The sequence below is a fragment of the Bos javanicus genome, chromosome 4, assembly GCF_032452875.1.
Source record: "Bos javanicus breed banteng chromosome 4, ARS-OSU_banteng_1.0, whole genome shotgun sequence".
NCBI lineage: Eukaryota > Metazoa > Chordata > Mammalia > Artiodactyla > Bovidae > Bos > Bos javanicus.
Window position 1 is genome coordinate 57573670 of NC_083871.1, and position 21853 is coordinate 57595522.

The following is a 21853-nucleotide window of genomic DNA, read 5'->3' on the forward strand; positions in this document are numbered from 1 at the left end:
TTCATCTGCTAAAATGTTGATAATACACATTTTTGAGACATAACCCTTTACCTAAAAAAAATTTGGCATTCAATTTGGGCTGAATTTCCCAAACCATAGGGAGGTACTCATTAATTTAGCAAATATTTGAGTGCCTTCTGTGTACTAATCATTTGTAAATTGCATGTTATTTTACTCATTGGAAAAGACTCTGATGCTGGGAGGGATTGGGGGCAGGAGGAGAAGGGGACGACAGAGGATGAGATGGCTGGATGGCATCACTGACTCGATGAACGCGAGTCTCAGTGAACTCCGGGAGCTGGTGATGGACAGGGAGGCCTGGCATGCTGCGATTCATGGGGTCGCAAAGAGTCGGACACGACTGAGCGACTGATCTGATCTGATGTTATTTTAAGGAGTTTTTTCCTTTCCACAACTGAAAGAACAGGAATGATTGGGCTTAACTTTGTGGAAGTGGTTTAGGTTAGTTAGTTTGAGACTTTGGTAAGAGATAGCTGGTAGCCAGTCAGTTAATACCTGCACTGCTCAAAATCACCCTGTGCATTAGTGGCAGCTCCCCTCCAGTCTTTTTTCTTGTCCCTCACTGATTCAAGGACAGATTGTAGAGTCCATATTAATAGAAATGGTCATCTCTTTGTTTCATCTGGTCCTGTAGGTGACATTAACCTCTATATGTACTTAATTTAAGGCTAAAGTTGACATCAAATAAAGCTACAACTTAATTTGAATACTTTTACAGTAATACATGTTACAACATCCATTTGTAAGTTAAATAGATTCTATGAATGTCTATGAATCTTTTACTAAGGAACTTTTTTTTTTCTTGATCTTAAACAACAGACATTTTCTCACAGTTCTAGAGGCTAGAAGTCTGAGATGCAAGTGTTAGCAAATGTTGGTTTCTTTTGAGGGCTCTCTCCTTGCCTTGTAGATGGTTGACCTCTTGTGTCTTCACATGATCTCTCCTCTGTGCACAAGACTCTTTTCAGATTTCCTCTTCTTATAAGGATACTGGTCATATTAGATTTGGGTCCTCCATAGGTATTTAATTTAATCATTACTATCTTTTTTTATGTTAATTGGTGTTCTTGGAGGTTGTTGAGGGACTTTGTTGATCAAGGAAAACTCAGGGGAGTAAATCTGTTGTAAAGGTGGGGAGGAGGCATAAAGTAAACATAAAGGCATAAAGCTAAAGGATTAGATGCTTCCATTTCTTAAGGCCATAAAATGAAATCAGCAAAGAAGTACCCTTAAAGCTTTAATAAAAGCTGATCTGTACAGAGAACACTTCCAATTGTTATAATGACAATAGAGTGAGAAAAGTCAAATGCAAATTAAGTAACCAGAATGTATTTAGTTAGTGCAATCTCAGATGGGAGATTTGGTATAGATAGAGCCTCAGGCAAAGTGATAGTCTCTTCCTTTTTTTTTTTTTTTTTGAGTGCCTATTATGTTTCAGGCACTGCTCTAGGTACTTGGGATAGGTCAGTGAACAAAAGGATTAGAGATCCTCCCTGTGAATAACATGAATGGTCTAGTATCTCCTAGAAGTATCTCTCTAACTCAGTTCCACTGCCAATTATTCTATTAGTGATTTAAATTGTTTTAAGTCTGTGTGGAAAGACACTATTAGTTTTATATTTCCAATGACCTATACATTTTATCTTATGTTCTGCTTGAGCCTTCCTTTTAATAAAGTATTTATTGATTTCTTATGCTATGTGTGCTATGTCCAGAAGAAATGAAGGATTTATTTCTTGACTAAGTAGCATTTGGGCATTTTGTCTTGCTAATAAGGTGTTTCAGTCACTGATTAAGCTCTATTAATTTGTGGCCTTTGTGCAGTTGGTCTGTTTGATAAGATTTCATCCTTTAATACTATATCCTCCTTTTTTTCCTACTTTGTTTTTTTGTCCCTCCCTTTTCTTCAGTTAATCCTGTTTTCCAACCTTAACCCTTTCAGCATTCCACAAAAAGGATCTTCTAATTTGAGCTTTAAAAAGTATTTGAAAATGCTCATATCTTGAGTGCACTTGAATTCCTATTCTCTATTTGTACTTTAAATTATTCTCAGTCTTCAAATTGTGCTTCTTTTTATTCACCATAACCTTCTATGGTGTTGTTCCTCAGAAGCCTACAACAGTTTAAACTGGTGTGTGTGTGTGTGTGTGTGTGTGTGTGTGTGTGTGTGTGTGTGCTTACACACGTTTGCCAGTGGATTAGCTGAGCTACAATAGAAATGTGTGTGTGTGTTTATTAATAGATATATAAACATGCAGATTGTGTTAAAACATAAGAGAAAGTGATAGCTTACAGTGAACCATGTCAGATTTGTCATCTCCAAAGACTTAGCTTCGGGACCAGAGACCAGGCTTGATCACTTAAAGGTTTCTGTGTAGCAGCATTTTATTAAAGTATAAAAAGGGACAAGAGGGCTGGAGGGCTGCAGTCTGTGGGGTCCCAAACAGTGGGACATGACTGCGATTAAGCACAAAAAGGGACAGAGAAAGCTTCTGACAGAGATATCAGAAGGGGTGTCCTACTCTAGTCTTATCAAGGCCTTATATACTTTAATGGAGAAGGAAATAGTAACCCACTCCAGCACTCTTGCCTGGAAAATCCTATGGATGGAGGAGCCTGGTAGGCTACAGTCCAAGATTAGAACTAACAATAGAAAGGTCTCACCCAGACCCACTCCCATATAAGATAATCAGATTAGTCAGAAAGTTCCTGTTAAGATGGAGAAACTTTTCCTTGAGCAAGATACTTGTTATATAATTGTTAGTATAGAGCTTAAGGAAGAATATACCCTTGAGCAAGATGAGTTGTTTTGTTGTGTAATCATAAGCTCTGGGCTTAAAGAAAGTTAGTCTTAAAGATTGTTGTCATAACAACTCAGAGTTTAAGAAAAAATGTCTTATGTGACTAAGACAAAGCAATGTAGAAAAACAAATTCATGAGTCTGATAATAGGGAAACAGAGAAGTAAATAACAAGCTTATTTCTTCCAAAGGATAAGGGAACTGTTTTTTTTTTTTTTTTTTTTTAATAAAACTACTGCATTTAAAAATTACTTTCATGTTAACTAAGGCTATACATTTAATGTTGTATGATTTATAGAGAAGTAATTTGAAATTCTGTTTAAACATTTTTGTTTTTCAAAATTGGATACTGTCAAGATATATATACAATATTCTTTACAGTTAAATTTTCACACATATAATGCATTTAAATTATATGTGTGATATAATGGATAGAAAATCAAATTACTCCCCTTCTACCACATCCCCATTTCTTTCCATTGTACCTCTGTAGAAAGAGTTGAAAATACAGTAAGTTTTAGAATGTTTACAGTGATCCACGTATTTAAAAAATGGAGGGAAAATGGGTAGTAGCTGAACACATTTGAATTCAACAGAATAGCTTTTGAGATTTTATAATTTCAGCCTTTTCAATGTTTTGTCAGAGCATTTGAAAAAGTAGACTGTGAAATCCCACTTAGATATTTTGAGGAGAATTCTGTTGTCTGAAGCTTGGACTTGGAATGTAAAGCAGCACTCTAAGATGTCTGCATACTGAGAACTGTTCAGAGGGGCCTTGATACACATTTGAATTCTGTGCACTTAGGTGAGCCAAGACACTTCCGGTTTCCTGGGGATTAAGTTGATGCCATTAAGAGCGTCATGCTTTTGTTCTTTACCAGTCCTCTCGGGTTTCCTCTTGTGACTGTGGTCATAATACTGTTCTGAAGGTAGCCTAGTGCTTGGATAGACTCACAAAATAACTCACTCTGTTGTATTTGAAGAAAGGGCTGTGTCATGGGGCACAGGAATTTTTTGTTTAATATATTGTGTGGTATTATGTGACTTACCTTTTCTAGGCTTCATTTTCTCACTTTTAAAAGGAAGAGGATTCATGAGATAATCTTGAAGTCTCCATCTTAAAAAACCCCCCGAAACTATGTTATTATATGTATGTATTTTAATTGACTGATTTAAAAGTTTTGTTGGATATTCTGGGGAAAAAAAAAAGTGGAGTGAACAACCCTCAGTATTTCTAAAGCAGTTGTGTAATTGAGACATTCTAGATTTTGTGTTGTGTTCCCCTTTGATATTCTTGTCAACATAGAGGCTTTTGTTCTGTTGTATTTAAATGGTAATTATAACTAGGACCAAGCCAGCTCAGTTTGGTTTTTGGATTCAAAGGACTTGCTTGGGTAGCAGCAGCTAATTATACGGGAAACTTTAAGGTTAAAAACACTTTTCTTCCTATGATTTACAAGGAACCTCCTCACATGTAACTTTAGAAAATTTTGTTAATATTTACATTCAGCATTGCAGTGTTTTTTGCCTCATTAATTGCATCTAGTCCTACTTTATTTGTACCAGATTTTTTTGGTTGGTAGCTGGCAATCTTTTGAGGTAGCTCCACATACATTTCAATGAACACCTGGGCCTTCTCATTAGCACAGGCCTTTACTGAAAGCTAGAGACATCCTTGTGTCCCTCTTTAATCTGACACCTGGTTTCAGGATTATTTCGTCCAATATCCTGGCTTTGATGAAAGTTTATATTGGGAGCAGAGGGTCATTAAAGGGGTAAAATCCAGCATTTGGAAAGTCTAGAAAATCAGTCAACTGCAAATGATGAAGTTCTCAAATGTATGTCTCTAAAGCTACTTCCAGTGATTGAAACCAATTTTGAAAATGTGAAAACTTGAAATAGTTTCTGATAAAACTTCCTGTAGAAAAAGTGCAGTCAGACTATCTTGGGACTGATTTGTGGAACATGGTAGGTGGCTCCCAGAAGGGAATCTCTACTCTCCAGTAAACACTTATCTGTGCATCTTTGGACTTTCCTGTGATGACCGGCTCAGATCACAGTACCTGCAGAGCTCTCATGCATTTTCACCCTGCCTTGTGTTCTAGGTAGCTGTGTACTTGACTTTCTCTGACATAATGTGCAGACATAAGTTTGTTCTCTCCAGGTCATCAAGTCTGGGAGTGCAGTTCTGAGGAGGTTTGAGAATAATTGAGGCAGACAGAGTGCCTGAGATGAGGACCCTGGGTGGTAGAGTAGAGATTGGAAGGATGATTGGGAAGAACCATTTCTGAAAAACAGAGATGAGAGCATTAGCTGTGGAGTATCTAGGTGGAATAGCTAGGTAAGGAAATAAGCTCCAGAGGGAAGCAATTCTAGAAAAGGAGTAGATACTGGGGTGCATGTTTTGAGATGAGTCTGTCCTGGGTCAGTGCATCTCCAGGCTGCTTCTAATAGCTGGACCCCACCTTGATTTGAATCTGTGTCCATTGCTTCTTTGTTGCCAAATCATGCTGTCATATGAATGTGAAGCTCCTCTGGGGGCAGATAGTGTTTTCTAGTCATATGTTATCCTATTGTTGCCTAGCACATAGTAGACACATTTAAAAAAAAATATTGAATTTAGTTTATATTTTCCAAGTGGGTTATAAGGGTTGTAATTTATATTTTATGTGTGTAGGGAGATGAGAAAGTTATTATTTAGTAGCTGATGGTCTTACTGATTAGCATGTCTTCTAGGAAGATGAGTGACCAAGCCTACACATTCTTTTCACATTGGCCTTTGTATGCTTTCTTTTGGCTATCAGCTTCATCCAGATTGTAAACAGCAACCCAGAAGACAAAGGTTTTATACTCCATTATCATTTCTTCTAGCCAAACAGTTTTGTGTGAATAGAACAGTCTAGTAAAGGAGAGGTTGTTTACCTTTAACTAGGTTTCCCAGGAAATAGTTCTAGCCTTTACCTTTGATTAAAATTGGAGTTTTTGTTTTCCAGGTTATTTCCAGACATTATTATAAAAAGAACCATGTTTGGAAGCAGTAAGGGACTCTCAAATAAAATAATGATTTAGGATTACTTAGTCTTAGTAGTTCTGTAACTGGTTCTATGATTTTTAATGTTAAAAATCCCTTCTGTGTTTACAGTTTAAATGGATTAGATTATGGTGTATGTGTGTGTGTGTATGTATATATGTATGCATGTATAAGCAGTATTCTTTAAAACTACCTGGAGGTCATTTTAAAATTGAGATGTACCCAGTAGTAAGAAACTGAGTATTTTTGATTGAGAGATACTTTAAAAAATGTAGTGCTCTCATCGCTCATTATGGATGAACCTTTAATAGGTGAAGGCATTGGTTCACCAATCTTGTGGATTGGTTTCTGCCTCAGGAATATTTTGCTTTTATAAATTTCATGGCCTAACAAACAAATTCATACATGCTAATGTGAAATAATATATTAAAGAAAATTTAGGAGTTAAACTTTGAGGAACAGGTTTTTTCTGGTATGCACGCTGAGAGTGTTGCATCATGAAAGACAATGACATTGTTAAGATTGTGGTGCTTTATGACATGTATATAATCGTTTATAAGCAAGTCATATTCAGTTTTATAGGTTGTGCATTGCTTAACTATAGAGATGTATATAGAGCTTACAAGTCTGTATTCTGCAACTCTGGGGGTGAATAGATGGAAAATACTATTTTATTCTCGAGGTCTATATTTTTGTATGCCAGGAGATCCAACCAGTCCATCCTAAAGGAGATCAGTCCTGTATTCATTGGAAGGACTGATGCTGAAGCTGAAACTCCAATACTTTGGCCACCTGATGCAAAGAGCTTGACTCATTTGAAAAGACCCTGATGGTAGGACAGATTGAGAGCAGGAAGAGAAGGGGACGACAGGGGATGAGATGGTTGGATGGCATCACTGACTCAATGGACATGGGTTTGGGTAAAGGGAGCTGGTGATGAACAGGGAGGCCTGGTGTGCTGCAGTCCATGAGGTCACAAAGAGTCAGACATGACTGAGCGACTGAATTGAACTGAACTGCGATAGTAAACTAGTAGATACTTCTGTCGAGTACATCAGATAAAAATAAGGGCTATACAAAAAAGTGTGATGTGATAGTGGCCTGATAGCTACTTTAGATTAGGTGGTCAGAAAGAAATAATATAATGAGAAAACAATGCAAAAACCTTTAAGTGGCACAGTTAAAATTATTTTATATACATCTTTTAAGATTGTCATTTTTGTATTTCTGTTGCTAAGGATACTGAGTCTGACACAGTTCTTTGTTTCACTCTGGATTTTTTCAAACTGTTTTAGCAGTGGATGTATTTTTTAAAAGATTTATTTTGGCTGGTTTTCATAAATAAAGAATAACTATATAATGTCAAATTCTTTGAGTTTAACTCAGTGACAAGATTCCAAGTATAAAACAGAGTTTAAAAAAATTTGAGTAACTTTGTTTTTATATAATAAGAAATTTTTTTTTTAAGTGTTCAGTGATATGTATATCTAAACTTGAAAAGAAAAGACTCGGAAGATAACTTAGTCTTCAGTTAAAAATGAATCTTTATTTAACTTTTCTAATGTCTATGAAATGTTATGAGCAGTTTAGCTTTTGTGTTCTTAACATTGTTTGCTTAAAAATGTTCATTTTTTAGGAAATACTGTATTTTTTCCCAGCCTACTTTCTATCTCTCTTTTGTTTTTCACAAAGTGTTTCCATGTTGCTACTTGGATATTATGTCAGTTATTTTAAATAGCTTCAAAATAGAAGATAAAGTAGGTATGTGGTAATTTATATACTCATTCTTTTTTTTATAATTTTAAAAATTATTACTGGAATTTCACTGTTATAAGTATTTCTGTGATAGACATTTTGTGGCTTACAGATTTTTTTCTGCATGTTGAGTATCTTAAGGGATGTTATCCAAATGTGAATTTCTAAGTATTAATTTCTTTGTTGCCAAAAGAGTGCAATTCATGTCAACGTATGGCAAAACCCACTACAATATTATAAAGTAATTAGCCTCCAATTAACATAAATAAATTTAAAAAAATTTTAAAAAGTAAACATTTTTTTTACATATAATTTAAGGAGGTTTTCATTTTATGGTTGTAAGAAATTATGATTAGCCATTCTAGGAAGGTTTTAACTAGAAAAAACAAAGCAAAAACATTTGAAAGAGAAACTATACTTTGTAGAACAAAGTTTAGAACTAAAGTATTTGGTATAGTTTTGATAAAGTCTGATGGAGGCAACGATTTACTCAAGTGGGTATTCAAAGCTTGCCACCAGTTATATTTTTCAAAAAGCAATGTTAAAGTTTAACTGATTAATTTATCTTCTCATGTCTTAATTTCTGTCTTTGGGATCCTCTGAAAACTTTCTAATTAACAAAAAAAGATAAAAGTAGATAGTTCTTCAGCTAATCCTCAACTGTGCAGGTCATTTGTTTCTCTTACACTCTTCAGTTCAGTTCTACCATGCTTTTATGGATCTCCTGTCCTCTTTATTTGTTTGATGACATTTTATGGACTTACCACCCAGCTATCAGACTTAAAAAATCTTTGAAGATTAAACAGACTAGAGAGAACCTTGGTTGTTTGCAGCCTGAGCATTGTTTCTCTGGCCACTTCTGGGTGGATGGGTGTTAGGATTCTATGGTCTTTGCCAATAATGGGTTTACAGATTAATAAAACTAATAAGTAAAATGCTCTATGAGAACTGGAGATCCGGTAGCCAAACAGCTTGCTTGTGAGTGTATAGCACTTTCCTTTCTCATCGACCAGTGAAATCTTGAAGGTCTTAAGTGCATTACTGATGGATGTTACCTTGTCATGAATTGCATTTCTTCTTTTACTTATCTGGGTTTTATTATCTAACAGAAGCACTATAAATTCTGGCCACATACCATAGGAGTGCTGCACTTGTAGAAACTATTACTGAGATCGAGCATTTTTTGTCCTCAACATAAAATAGGGCACAGTAATAATTAAATTTAATAGTGTGTATTGTTTGTTCACTTCCTGGAGTAAAAAAGAAAATAAAAATATTCATGAGCTGGTAAATATTCTTAGTTTTTGCATACAGCATCCAGGAAAATACTTTGTTACCCTCCTTAGATTCTTTAAAACAAAGTCCAGGGGTTAAGATTCCACACTTCCAGTGCAGGGGCACAGGTTTGAAGTGTGGTCCAGAAACTAAGATCCCGTATGCTATGCAACACCATGCGGCCAAAAGAAAGTTCATTATATTTGGCTTGCTTAAGTAAGGCTTTTGGTTTGAGGATGGAGTGTCTGCTAAATTAAGAAAATTGGGTGTAAAGTACAAGAATTTTATCTTCAATTACTTATCTGTTCTATAAGCTAGTAGCAACAGATACTCTCTAGAATTATAGATCTGTTATAAACCCAGATTAAGAAAAAAATTAAGGTAAAAGGCAAGCTTGATATCTAACTTTCCCTAAAAAATTAAACAAGGTAAAAGGCAAGCTTGATATCTAACTTTCCCTAAAAACATGTATATTTACATGCTTTAAAAACTTCTGCCTGTGGTTTAGTTGCTAAGTTGTGTCCGACTCTTGCGACCCCATGGACTGTAGCCCGCTGGGCTCCTCTGTCCTTGGGATTTCCTAGGCAAGATTAGTGGAGTGGGTTGCTATTTCCTTCTCCATGGGATCTTCCTGACCCAGGAATCGAACCCAGGTCTCCTACATTGCAGGCAGGTTCTTTACCAACTGAACCATCAGGGAAGCCTAAAAACTTCTTCCTACCAGGAATGAAAGGAAGAACAATATTTTGGTGTGTGTTATTTTTACATAAAATAGCAGTAGTTTTCAGATATATGTCATTTAGGTTATTCAGGAAGCATATTGCAGATACTGTGAAAATATTAAATGTTTTTTCATTGTATTAATTTCCAATATCCTGACCTTATTATATATTCTCAAAATTTACCTTTTTTTTACCCAATTAAAATGTTCTAATTTGGACCTCAAACAGGGCTTTTTACATATGAGATAAAGCCAGACAGGAAGTAGAGTGACTTAAGTGTATAGTGTGTTGTCTTTTGTTTGCTTTGTATACATGTGGCAATAGCTACTTAAAGCCAGATGTATTATGACCATTCATGTTTAGGAATTCTCATCCATCCATCTAGTTTTATATTATTTATTTTTTTTTTTCTAGGCCCCAGGCTTCTTTGTTTAAGAACAAAGTGATGAGTGATGTGGGAATTAAAGTCAAGAGCATCACTGAACTTCACCTTCCCTCCAACCAGTTTCCCCAAACTCCCTGCCCCCACAGCCATTGTGTTCCCAATTCCTTTCTTAGTGAATGAAAAACTTAATCCCGAAGCCCTGGTACAAACCCCAGAGTTCTCTCCCTAGCTCTCCCCTTCCTCTGCCCCCCATTCCTGGGGTGAGCAGGCACCTCAGTTTGAATGCATGGGAGAGCCCAGAGCGGTGACAGACACCAAGGGAAAGGCCTCACCCTCAGGGAATGGGACCAAAGAGTACCGCGTAGTGAAGTGAGGGCCCCCGTAGCCTGGGGTACCAAAATGGGGCCCTGTCATCCATCTAGTTTTAAAGCTAAACCCCTAAGCCTTCTGATGTAATTCTGGTCCTGCGTGCTTTCCATGTTTCCCTCTCCTGCTGTGAATTTGATTCTTCAGTCTGCATTTCTCAAAGTGTGAGCTGACATGTCCAGTAAAGAAACTTATGAAATTGTTTGCCACCATGATAAATGTTTGTGAAAAGCTGGAAAAGATCCCTGAGAAGGTATCATTTCCCTAAAGTTCTGTTGCTATTGAAAGGCAAAATTTAGTGGAAGAAGTTTCAATTTAAGAAACACTGTTTCATCTGGGTTGGAGTTAAGTTAGATGAGACTTTAAATTCTTAATTCTTCTTGACTATTGTGAAAGGCTTGATAAATATGAAATCAGGAATTAAAAAAAAATTATTTTTGTTTTTGGCTGACTTTCAGTGGCTTTATTTTCTATTGGGTAGACAGTATCCTGCTGCTGTCAATTCAGGACCCATGCCTGCACCATCTGTGAACACCAGACCTGCCTAGTCTGTGCAGGGAAACTTTGCTTGTTCAGGCTGCCTTGCCAGCCTCTTCACTCAGGTCTTGCTGCTTTTGGTGACAGATGAAAGACTCTGATGAAGTAGACTTTTAAGAAAGAGTGGGTTAATATGTTTCTGGAGACAGAAGAAGGGACCTTTGGTATATACTCTAATAACTAGAGAGATGGTTCTGTGTGTGTGTGTGTGTGTGTGTTCAGGCCACACTGTGGAGAATTTTCCCTGCATAGAGAACTCAGTACTGACACCTGAGAGCTTTTGTGTCCTAACTTCAGTTTCATTAAAAGTAAGTTCCGAGAACATTAAAAATGAGTTTTTACCCATTTAGGCTTTTAATTTCATATTTTAAAAAGTGCTTTTTATGTTAAACAATACTATTTCCCACCTTTTAGGGTAGCTAACAACTCTAGTTAATGAGAGCCCTGAGTTTGAGTCTTTGTTTGCTTGAAATTCTTAGTATGGCTCCCCAGCTTAAAGAAGACTACCTAGTATTGCCCTACCATTTAATTAAACAAGCAAAACAATCTAAACTTGTGGCCCTTAGTCTTCTTCTAGGTCACTATTCCTTTTAGAAGCTCTTAATCTAATTCAGAAATACATGCATGAGTGGATGTCTACACACATTCACCTCTCCACCTCAGTTCACGTGTATACTCATATCAGCATGCATCCCCATCCATCCTAGTTCCTGGAGATTCATAAATCCCCTCTTGAAGTACATTGACAACCTCCAGTTTAAGAACTTACACAAGTTTTAAGTGAAAGGAAGAAAGCAAGATGTTGTTCCCACCACTCCCACCCCACCTCACCCCACACCTTGGGTAAAAGGCAGCTTATTTATTTAATCACCTGTCATTCTTCAGCATCTGTTCATTCACCCACCCATCTATCCATGTTTTATCAGGTGCTTTTTTTGTTGTTGTTGGAACACTTTATTTTCTGCTTTTCCTTTCTTTTCTTTCTTCTTAAATCAGGAACTAGACTGCTTTCTAAATACAGAAAATGGAAGGATGATTCATGGCAACTACAAAGCTGTTCAAGTGGAGAATATACACATATTTGTTTTTGTATAATGCTGCAATTTTAAGCATTTATTACTTTGGGAAAGTTGTACAGATAGTCATTTTAGCTTGGCTTGGTGTACTGTCATCTCTTTTTTCTCCTTTGGCAAGTATTCCTTTGAACCTTTTGTTCTGCTCTAGTTTTAAAATACATTGTTAGTAAAGCAGAATAGGATTTTCTTGGGTAAAAATAAAATCACTAGGCATCTGACCATTTCTTCAGAAAGGTACTCTATCAGAGTAGTTTTTAAAATGTTTTAAATGAAGATTTTACTCCTTTTACCAAAAGTTTCTTTTTGAAGTTATTTGTTTATTTCACATATGAATCATTTTGTGAAGGTATTTTTAGGACTGTAGGGATTCACCTCAGTAATTTTACACATGAAAAATTTTCATATTAAATTGTTTTCCTCCTAGTCCTTACTACTTTAAAAAATTACTGTTGAAACCTTATTTCTTTTTGATGTTTATTTTCAGTATTCATTTTTCTACTGCCCATGTCTTTCTCACCTAGATAAGAAATTAAGCATCTATTTTTTTTTTTATGTAGACAAGGAAGGCAAACTAACTTATTTGCTAAATAAGGTCCTCATTGCCCTATCATTTTCATTAAGACTGAAATATAAGATCAGGGAAGAAAGAGTCACTCTCAGCATACTGCACATGAGAAAAAGCAGTGTGTTCACATGTGTACAACCTGCTGCAGAGTCTTAGCCAATGAGGAGTGCAGGCAGAGTGGATCCTCATAGCCAACACTTGTGTCAAGAGCATATCATGAAAGATGAAAAAATACAAGTCAGCTTTGATAGCATTTAGGTTTTAAGTAAATATAATATTCTAGCAAAAAAGATTCATTCCTATATCTTAAATTAAACATATTTCATGAGAAGAAAATGTCAATGTTATGGACTTGCCTAATACAACTAAGCCTTAGGTTCTGTCTTTGCTCTTAGGGTATGAAGGAAAATTTAACTGTTTTGAAATATTTGATATGTTGGGGTAGATTTGTAATTTAATGGTAAATATGAAGATTATTTTTTTCTTAGTGGAAATAAAGCATGGAGATTAATAAGCTCATCAATAGAAAAGATCTTTTTCTGTCTCCAAGTGACAATGTAGTTTTTTTATTAAATAGTGTGAGTCATTATTATATGTACTAAAGGATGAAATCAGGCTTTCTGTTTCATTTTTTTCATCCTAGATATCTCTTTTCTTTAGACTCTCTGAATATTCTGCCTCTCCTTTAATAATGCAGTGTTCAGTCTTAAGAACTCTCCATATTACTTTTCCTACCTAACTTTTTCCCTAAGAACAAAAATATCTCATTCAGCCCGGGGATCATTTGAAGGAACCTATAGAAAATGGTTTGAAACAAATTATAAAGCATCTTGAGTCTGAACTTCTGGCCCAACTCAGTCACTCAGTATTTTTTTAGAGGATTATTTGAGGTGAAGGTCCAGTGATATTTCTATTCTCGGCCACTAACGGATAAATGATAAAAGAATTTTAAGGTCTTTGCTAGTGAACTCTGTAAAGAGTGCCAGTCTTGGGTGAGCAGTGAAGTAAGGAGTTTGGATCTGAAAGGGAGCAAATGAAAAACTATTATGACTCTGAAGTGGTCAGTAATGCAGTAAAACTGAGAATTGGGACTTTGTAGCTAAACCTAAAAGATATAATGAATTCTGGTTTACATTTACTCTAGTTCATGACCCAGATTAAAAAGTGCCTGTGGAATTGCATGAGTATGTATGGATAAACATTTTTTTATTATTAATTGCTATTTACTGAGCAGTAAGCACTAACTGCATTTATTTCTAAACAAAATATCATTTAATTCTCCTTAAACATGTGAGTATTTTAGTGATACCTACATTTTGTAGATATGATACATTGAAGTAAACCCACATATGCTAGAATTTTGTTAGAGTTGGTTAGAGAGGCAGAGTGCTCTTTAAAGGTAATGTGACTATCCATTTGCCTTAAAAAAGGTTTAAAATATTTAAAATGCCTAAGTAGATTATATACAATCTAGACAGTACTTTGATGTTTGTCCTTTGTGCATTTTATAGTGGGCCAAGTTGCTGTGTGAGATAGTTAACATTTTCATTTGCTGCCTGGTCTAGGAAACCTTTCTGATTTCAGAATATATACTCTTGGAATTTTAAGACTTTAGAGCAAGTGTTTCATGTAGTGAGTTCCAGGTAAAATTTGTAATGGAAAAAAAAATCCCTATGAAGTAATAAAATCAGATGTGATATACTTTCAGTTAGGTTTCCCAAGTGGCTCAGTGAAAGAATCTGCCTGCCAAGCAGGAAATTTGATCCCTGGGTCAGGAAAATCCCCTGGAAAAGGAGATGGCTACCCACTCCAGTATTCTTGTCTGAGAAATCCCGTGGACACAGGAGCCTGGCGGGCTACAGTCCATGAGGTCATAAAAAAGAGTGAGACCTGACTTAGCAACTAAACAGCAACATACTTTCAATTATTTAAAATTCATTATTTGCAGCTTGGGTTGAATGGTAACAAGAGATGCCTAGATTCTATTGGAGACTGAAAAGATTGAAGAGTTTTTCAATAGAAGTATATTAGATAGTAAAAGAAGAGTCTTTTATATATATATATATATATATATATATTTATTTATTTTAAATATCTTGATATATTTAAGAAGCAACTACCATAAATGTGTTACTTTTTGCTATAAAATAGTTTTTGTATTATATGCTTATGTACACATTTTCCTATAGTTTAGAATCAACTTCCTCTATCTGGAAAAATTTCGCTTATCCTTCATGGTCCAGAAAATGTCCTTCCAGCCATATTCCTGAAATAGTAAAAATGATGATGTATTACAGTTAAGTTGTCTTCCTTCTTTAGGACTTGGCGACATCTAGTACATAGAAGGTGATTGACAAGTATTTGCAGAATGAATGAAAGAATGGGTGAATACGTTATACTTTTAATTAATTTAACAAAATTTTTAGCCGGGTTTAGCTATTCAGATCAATTTATATAAATATCTGAAGCATTCAAGTAAATGAGCAACTACCATCATAGTTCATTGTCTCTGGGAACACTTGCTGATTCCTCTTTCTTTACCCAGTGAGTTTTAAAGTAAAAAGGGTTATGAATAATGACATTCTGAATTTTAAAACATTTTATTATGGAAGTTTTTATACATAAGGAAGTTGAAAGAAATTTGGTGAATACCAGTTTACCTACCACTCATTTTAGCAATTGTTGTTGTCATTGTTTAGTTGCTCAGTTGTGTCTGACTCCAGGGACTGCAGCCCGCCAAGGTTCTATGTCCCCAAGCATACCTGGGTGGGTTGCCGTTTCCTTCCAAAGGATCTTCCTGACCCTGGGATCAAACCTGTGTCTCGTGCAATGCAGGTGGATTCTTTACTGCTGATCCACTGGGGGGGCAAACATTTGTCAATTATCTGTCAAGTATCAATTTGTGAAGTATCTGGTCCATTTGTTTGTCCCTCTATTCATCCCTCTATTCCATCTATCTTATGATACATTTAAAGGTAAATGCTTTAGCATGCATATCATCATCTAGAATTCAGTAATAGTTTCCATTTTTTTTTTCTTCTTGAGGTAAATTGAAGTACGATGGACATGCGTAGTCTTAAGTGAACGTTTGCTAATTTTGACAGATGCTTGTACCTGTTAACACAAACTTCTATCAAGATAACATTACCATCACCTCAGAAAGTTCCCTCATGTCCATTCCCAGTCAGCTTTTACCATCACACCTCATGGCAAACAATTTTTCTGATTTTTTTTCTGTTCCTTGGTAAGTTTTGCCAAAACATGACATCTTTAAGGAGTCAACGTATGTAAATGTTTAACTGGAAAACATAGGAAGGCGACAGATTGTTGTGTGAAATGATCTTAAGAATGACAGCTGTAAAACCTGAGAGGGCAGTTGATGAAGGAAAGCTAAAACGACTTCATGAGATGACTTATGACACGAATTTAGGGCAATGCCAGAAGGACACACAGGTAGCGGCCATTAAATCTTGTAATTGCTTATAATGGTATTGGACCATATAAACCTGAAAGTCACTTGACAGATTTTTGCCTGGTTGTCAGCAAGAGTGACATAATTCTATGACCCAAATAAACGCATATCTTTACAAAGGTTGTAAAGTCGAAATATGGCATTTGTTTCAAGTATTTTGCTTTTGTGATTGAGCTAGCTAAAAATACTGGGCTTTTAAAATAATCTATTATAAAACATTGATGCAAATACAAAGTTTTAATTGTATAATGGAGAAAAATATTTTGGAATGTATAAAATCACTTTGTATTAAGAGTCTTTGTATTTAAAAATATAGTTTTAATAGTGTAGTTATACATCATATAGGGTTGTGCAGGTATAATGAATTAATCATGTACTTTGTATCCATCACTAATATGTTTAAATTCTGAACTTTAGCCAATAGAAAAAGAAATCACCATTAAAATCTATAAAATAGTAGAACATAGTTTGGGAACCGATCTTCAATTTATCACTATTTCTAGTCTCTAACCTCTCTTTTGCATAAAGCCTGAATATTAGCTGATGGTTTGTTAGAATGTACACCACCCAACCCCCACCCCACCTACCTTTTCTCTCTTCCTTATTTCTCTCCTTCCCTTTCTCCTTCCCTTCCTGCTACTTAAAAATGTATTTATTGTGCACTGACTATATAACATTGTATAAGATTCTGGAGATACTGTGAGTAGAAAGTATCTTAATGTAAATCAGATTCTAAAACTAGTACTTAGATTTGTGAACATTAAATTCTAATGAGTCAGAGCTCACTTTAAAAGCAATCATGCCTCTTAAAGTTTTTCAATAGTTTTTGTAGAAAATGAAACAGGGTGGTATACGTGATCTAAGTTGATTCGGTATTTGTGGTGTGGACATAATTCTTTTCTTATCACAACTGAAACACTGGACCTGGTTTATCATTGACACCTGCCCTACCCATCAACTCTTCATGCTCAGTGCAGTCATCTGTATATTTAGTGCTCTCTTACTTTAATAAAGATTCACTTGTGTCTCTGCTTCTACAGGTAGTTTTTTATTGGTTTTAAAAGAACTGTTCTTGGTCACGGAAGTCAGGAATTTCTTCTGTAATCTCTCAATTTGCATAGTATTAGAGAACAAAGTTCATGGAGCTAGAAGTCAGGAAACTAATTTTCTCCATTTTATTAGCTATGACCTGGGACAACTTAGGTGCTTAGTTGCTATTACTTTCAATGAAGTACTTTCCAATTTAGGCTGTATCTCAGAGAAGAAAAAATATGTGTATATAAAAATTGAAGTGTAATTACTTTAGAACTATTTTTATTGTAGGAAAATATGCATAACATAGAATGTATTATTTTAACCATTTTCAGTACCTTAAATGTATTCTGTTTGTTGTACCACCGTCACCCACATCCATCTCCAGAATTTTTCATCTTTTCCACACTGAAAGTCTGTACTTGTTAAATAGTAACTCAGTGACTCCTCATACTTCCCTCCCTGTGGCCTCTCAGTTCAGTTCCGTTCCATTCAGTTGCTCAGTCGTGTCCAACTCTTTGCGACCCCATGGACTACAGCATGCCAGGCCTCCCTGTCCATCACCAACTCCCAGAGTTTACTCAAAGTCATGTCCACTGAGTCGGTGATGCCATCCAACCATCTCAACCTCTGTCGTCCCCTTCTCCTCCTGCATTCAATCTTTCCCAGCATCAGAGTCCTTTCAAATGAGTCAGGTCTTTGCATCAGGTGGCCAAAGTACTGGAGTTTCGCTTCAAACATCAGTCTTTCCAATGAACACCCAGGACTGATCTCCCCTAGGATGGACTGGTCGGATCTCCTTGCCGTCCAAGGGGCTCTCAAGAGTCTTCTCCAACACCACAGTTCAAAGGCATCAATTCTTTGGTGCTCAGCCTTCTTTATAGTCCAACTCTCACATCCATACATGACTACTGGAAAAACCATAGCCTTGGCTAGATGGACCTTTGATGGCAAAAGAATGTCTCTGCTTTTTAGTATGCTGTCTAGGTTTGTTATAACTTTCCTCCCAAGGAGTAAGCATCTTTTAATTTCATGGCTGCAGTCACCATCTGCAGTGATTTTGGAGCGCCCCAAAATAGTCTGACACTGTTTCCCCATCTATTTGCTATGAAGTGATAGGACTGGATGCCATGATCTCTGTTTTCTGAATGTTGAGCTTTAAGCCAACTTTTTCACTCTCCTCTTCACTTTCATCAAGAGGCTCTTTAGTTCTTCTTCACTTTCTGCCGAAAGGGTGGTGTCATCTGCATATCTGAGGTTATTGATATTTCTCCCGGCAATCTTGATTCCAGCTTGCGCTTCATCCAGCCCAACGTTTCTCATGATGTACTCTGCATTTAAGTTAAATAAACAGGGTGACAATATACAACCTTGATGTACTGCTTTTCCTATTTGGAACCAGTCTGTTGTTCCATGTCCAGTTCTAACTGTTGCTTCCTGACCTGCATACAGACTTCTCAGGAGGCAGGTCAGGTGGTCTGGTATTCCCATCTCTTTCAGAATTTTCCACAGTTGATTGTGATCCACACAGTCAAAGGCTCTGGCACAGTCAATAAAGCAGAAATAGATGTTTTTCTGGAACTCTCTTGCTTTTTCGATGATCCAGCAGATGTTGGCAATCTCTGGTTCCTCTGCCTTTTCTAAAACCAGCTTGAACATCTGGAAGTTCATAGTTCATGTATTGTTGAAGCCTGGCTTGGAGAATTTTGAGCATTACTTTACTAGCATGTGAGATGAGTGCAATTGTGCGGTAGTTTGATCATTCTTTGGCATTGCCTCTCTTAGGGATTGGAATGAAAACTGACCTTTTCCAGTCCTATGGCCACTGCTGAGTTTTCCAAATTTCCCGCCTCTGGACACCACCATCTTTTGTCTTTAGGATTATAGAAGATTTTTTTTTTTTTTTTTTGTTAAGAGGGCTAACTTTTCTCTTTCCTCCCATTCCTCTTAGTTTAAGAAGTGTTCTAATGTTTTAACATATTCTCTAATTTTTATTCTACAGCCGTGGAGACAGCAACAAAAACACTTTGAAATAAATGTGCCTAGGCAATTGTATAAATGTAATGCATTTAAACTAGCCATTTATTTGATATTAGGCATTTCATTTGATTTCCACCTATGGCTATGGCTTTGAGAAGTTTGATTTACAATTTATTTGATGTGATTTCAGGTTGTGAATCTTTGCAATGCAATAATTAGAACTTAGGTTATTTGAAGTATGGCTTAATGAAGTGTAAAGGGTACGAAATGAAAGATAAATAACATGTAACCTAGGGAATATTTGCATAAATGGCATTTAGCTGTTGGGCATTTTTTAATTTATACTGCAAGTGCTTTTTCATAATATATAAAGGTGGTTTTACTAATATTGGTACAATTTAGAACATTTTGTAAAGGTAATTAGATGATTGAAATTTTTGTTTTTTATTTTCAATGATTTGATATTTTCAGGCCAGCATTTGGTTCAATATATTGAGTACTAAAAGAAAAGTCCTAGTCATTTGAATAGCCATAACTCTAATTGTATGAAGAATTTCACTGGTATAAGCAGTACAAAGTTTAAAGGAACTCAGTGTAACCTAGTTACCAGAAATGATGTTTGTTGAATGCCAGTGAGATATAATGATGTTTCTGTTTTTGCTTTTTTTTGGTATTAACAGTTGAAGAGATACCAGAAAAGGTCCAGAGTGGATGGGACACATGTTTTTCAAATTGACCTTTTTAAATCCTGGGATTCAATGACAGTGATGTAACTGAGTTATTAAATGCTGTGACTCCTGGAATGAAGAAACAAAAATGTAGATATTGCTAATTGGTAAATACTTAGATCAAGACAAAATTTCCTAGTTTCAGAGGCATGAAGGCTTTGTTGCGGACCTGAAATTTAAACATTTTTTGAGAAAAAAATGCAAAATTGCAACTACAGATTAATGTATACAAGTTTAATACTTACAATGAGAAAAGAAAATGGATGACATGTTTTTAAAAAGATGGCCAAATTTTTGAATTCCTGATCATACTTTAAAACTACTAAAATTAAAAAATTGACACCTATAGGATATGTAGTCTTTGATTGCCTCTTCCTGTGGTATGCTTATGCTACATGTTTGTGCTGTACAAAGAGAGTTTGAGAAATTCTATTTCAAGAGTCCTACAAAAATGAAAAAGGAAATGTGTGCTGCATTTATAATTACATAAGAGTTATCAAATATATTCCTAATAAAAGAAAATGCCTGATTTACTAGGCATTGGCTAAAGACTGAATTATCTGCTTATACTATTTCCTATATCATGATTGGAAGAATTTACCCCAGACTGTCTTTTAGCTGTGTATATTTCAGACTTCCTCCCCGACTTACCACCTACCTGTAGTTCTAGTTTCCATGGGACACATCATATGTCTCCTTGACCTCTGTCTCTAAACTTTCATTTCATGACTCCAGGTAGTTGGTGCAATGGGTAAAAAAGGGGTATTACTAGAAGGTAGTCCTATAGTGGAATAATTAATTACACATGGAAATGAGTGAGAACCAGATACATACATCCTACTAAACCCAAATTGAATGTGTCACCAATTCTCTCTCCTCTTTGTTGGAACCTCAAAGTGCCTGCTATGACTCACACCATTTGACATGAGAAAATAACCCTGAAGCCTAAGCTTCATGAAGCAAATTTATGGTAAAATCACCTCTGTGGATTCTGTAGTGCTGTGTCTATGGTGAAGGAAATCTGCCATCCAGTATGGTTGCCACTAGTCATATGTACCTGTTGAATACTTGAAATATGATTAGTGCCCCAGAGAAATGAATCTTTAATTTTATACTTTAAAGTTAAGGAGATATTTGTGACTAATGTACTGTGTTGGATAGTATAGGTCTAGCATCTTTATTATTATTTTATGTAAAATTAGTGCTCATGTAACCCTGTTAAAGATACTATGTATTGATGTATCATATTCAGCTTTACTTAGTTTATTTAGAGATAAACTCTCCATTGTAACCTGAATTCTTGATTACATGATACTGCCTATTGAGCAAAGTAGGGAATCCTCCTAATTATAAACAAGATTTATATTTGAAAATCTATTTAAATTTAAGCTGAAAGAAGTGTTTCTTCTGATGGGGATATTGTCTTGCTGGAAAATTATCTTGAATCAGAAGTATTAAAATATTATGGGCTGAAATGTGTTTTCAAAGTAATGGTTAAAGCCTTTTTGTATGAAGCATTTTATATTTTTCTTTAGAAACCTAATAGAACATTTCCAAAGACAGAGGGCAAGTGTAATATTTGGTTGATGTGTTTAATATTATTTTTGGCTGATTAGTTTGCTAATTCAAGTGCTCCAAACAAGATTCCAAGATTTGGGCTAGATCTTGTTTTGCTATGACTTGGCATTTGACAGTAATTAATGAATATTTAAATTGGTCAAAGAAAAGGGGAAACATGAATATTGCTTAGTAGAATTCTAGGAACCATGTCTATGGCTTATCATTACATACAATTTTCTGAAACTTTGCAAATTTTATTCATTATATGCCTCATGTAGAATGGAACATTTTCATAGTTATTAATGCAGTATACAGGTGACCTTTCAAGGTTTGTGTATAAAATTTCAGTGTGTATTTAAGTGGAATAATTAATAATTTTCTATTCATGTGCTGGTGAATTTTATTTGAACAGCTGAGTGTTGATAGAAATTGGGAATAGATGTTTTCTGTACATCTGCATGTAATAATTGTGATTAATATTTAGATTTACTGGATTGACTTTTTAATTTTTTTATTTTATTTTATTTTTTTTTTCTGCAGTGGAGACA

The 21853-nt window shown here is 35.5% G+C and overlaps 1 protein-coding gene and 1 long non-coding RNA gene across 6 annotated transcripts in view; both read left to right on the plus strand.

The window, feature by feature from the left end:
* The window catches only part of IMMP2L (inner mitochondrial membrane peptidase subunit 2), a 963981-nt gene that overhangs the window by 127628 nt on the left and 814500 nt on the right, over window positions 1-21853 (plus strand). The window lies entirely within an intron of this gene.
* LOC133246118 (uncharacterized) overlaps window positions 1-21853 on the plus strand; it is a 57359-nt gene continuing 35506 nt past the window's right edge. Inside the window, exon 1 of the long non-coding RNA XR_009735915.1 lies at window positions 1-21853. This exon is cut by the window's right edge and continues 27763 nt beyond it. This is a non-coding gene — a long non-coding RNA (uncharacterized LOC133246118).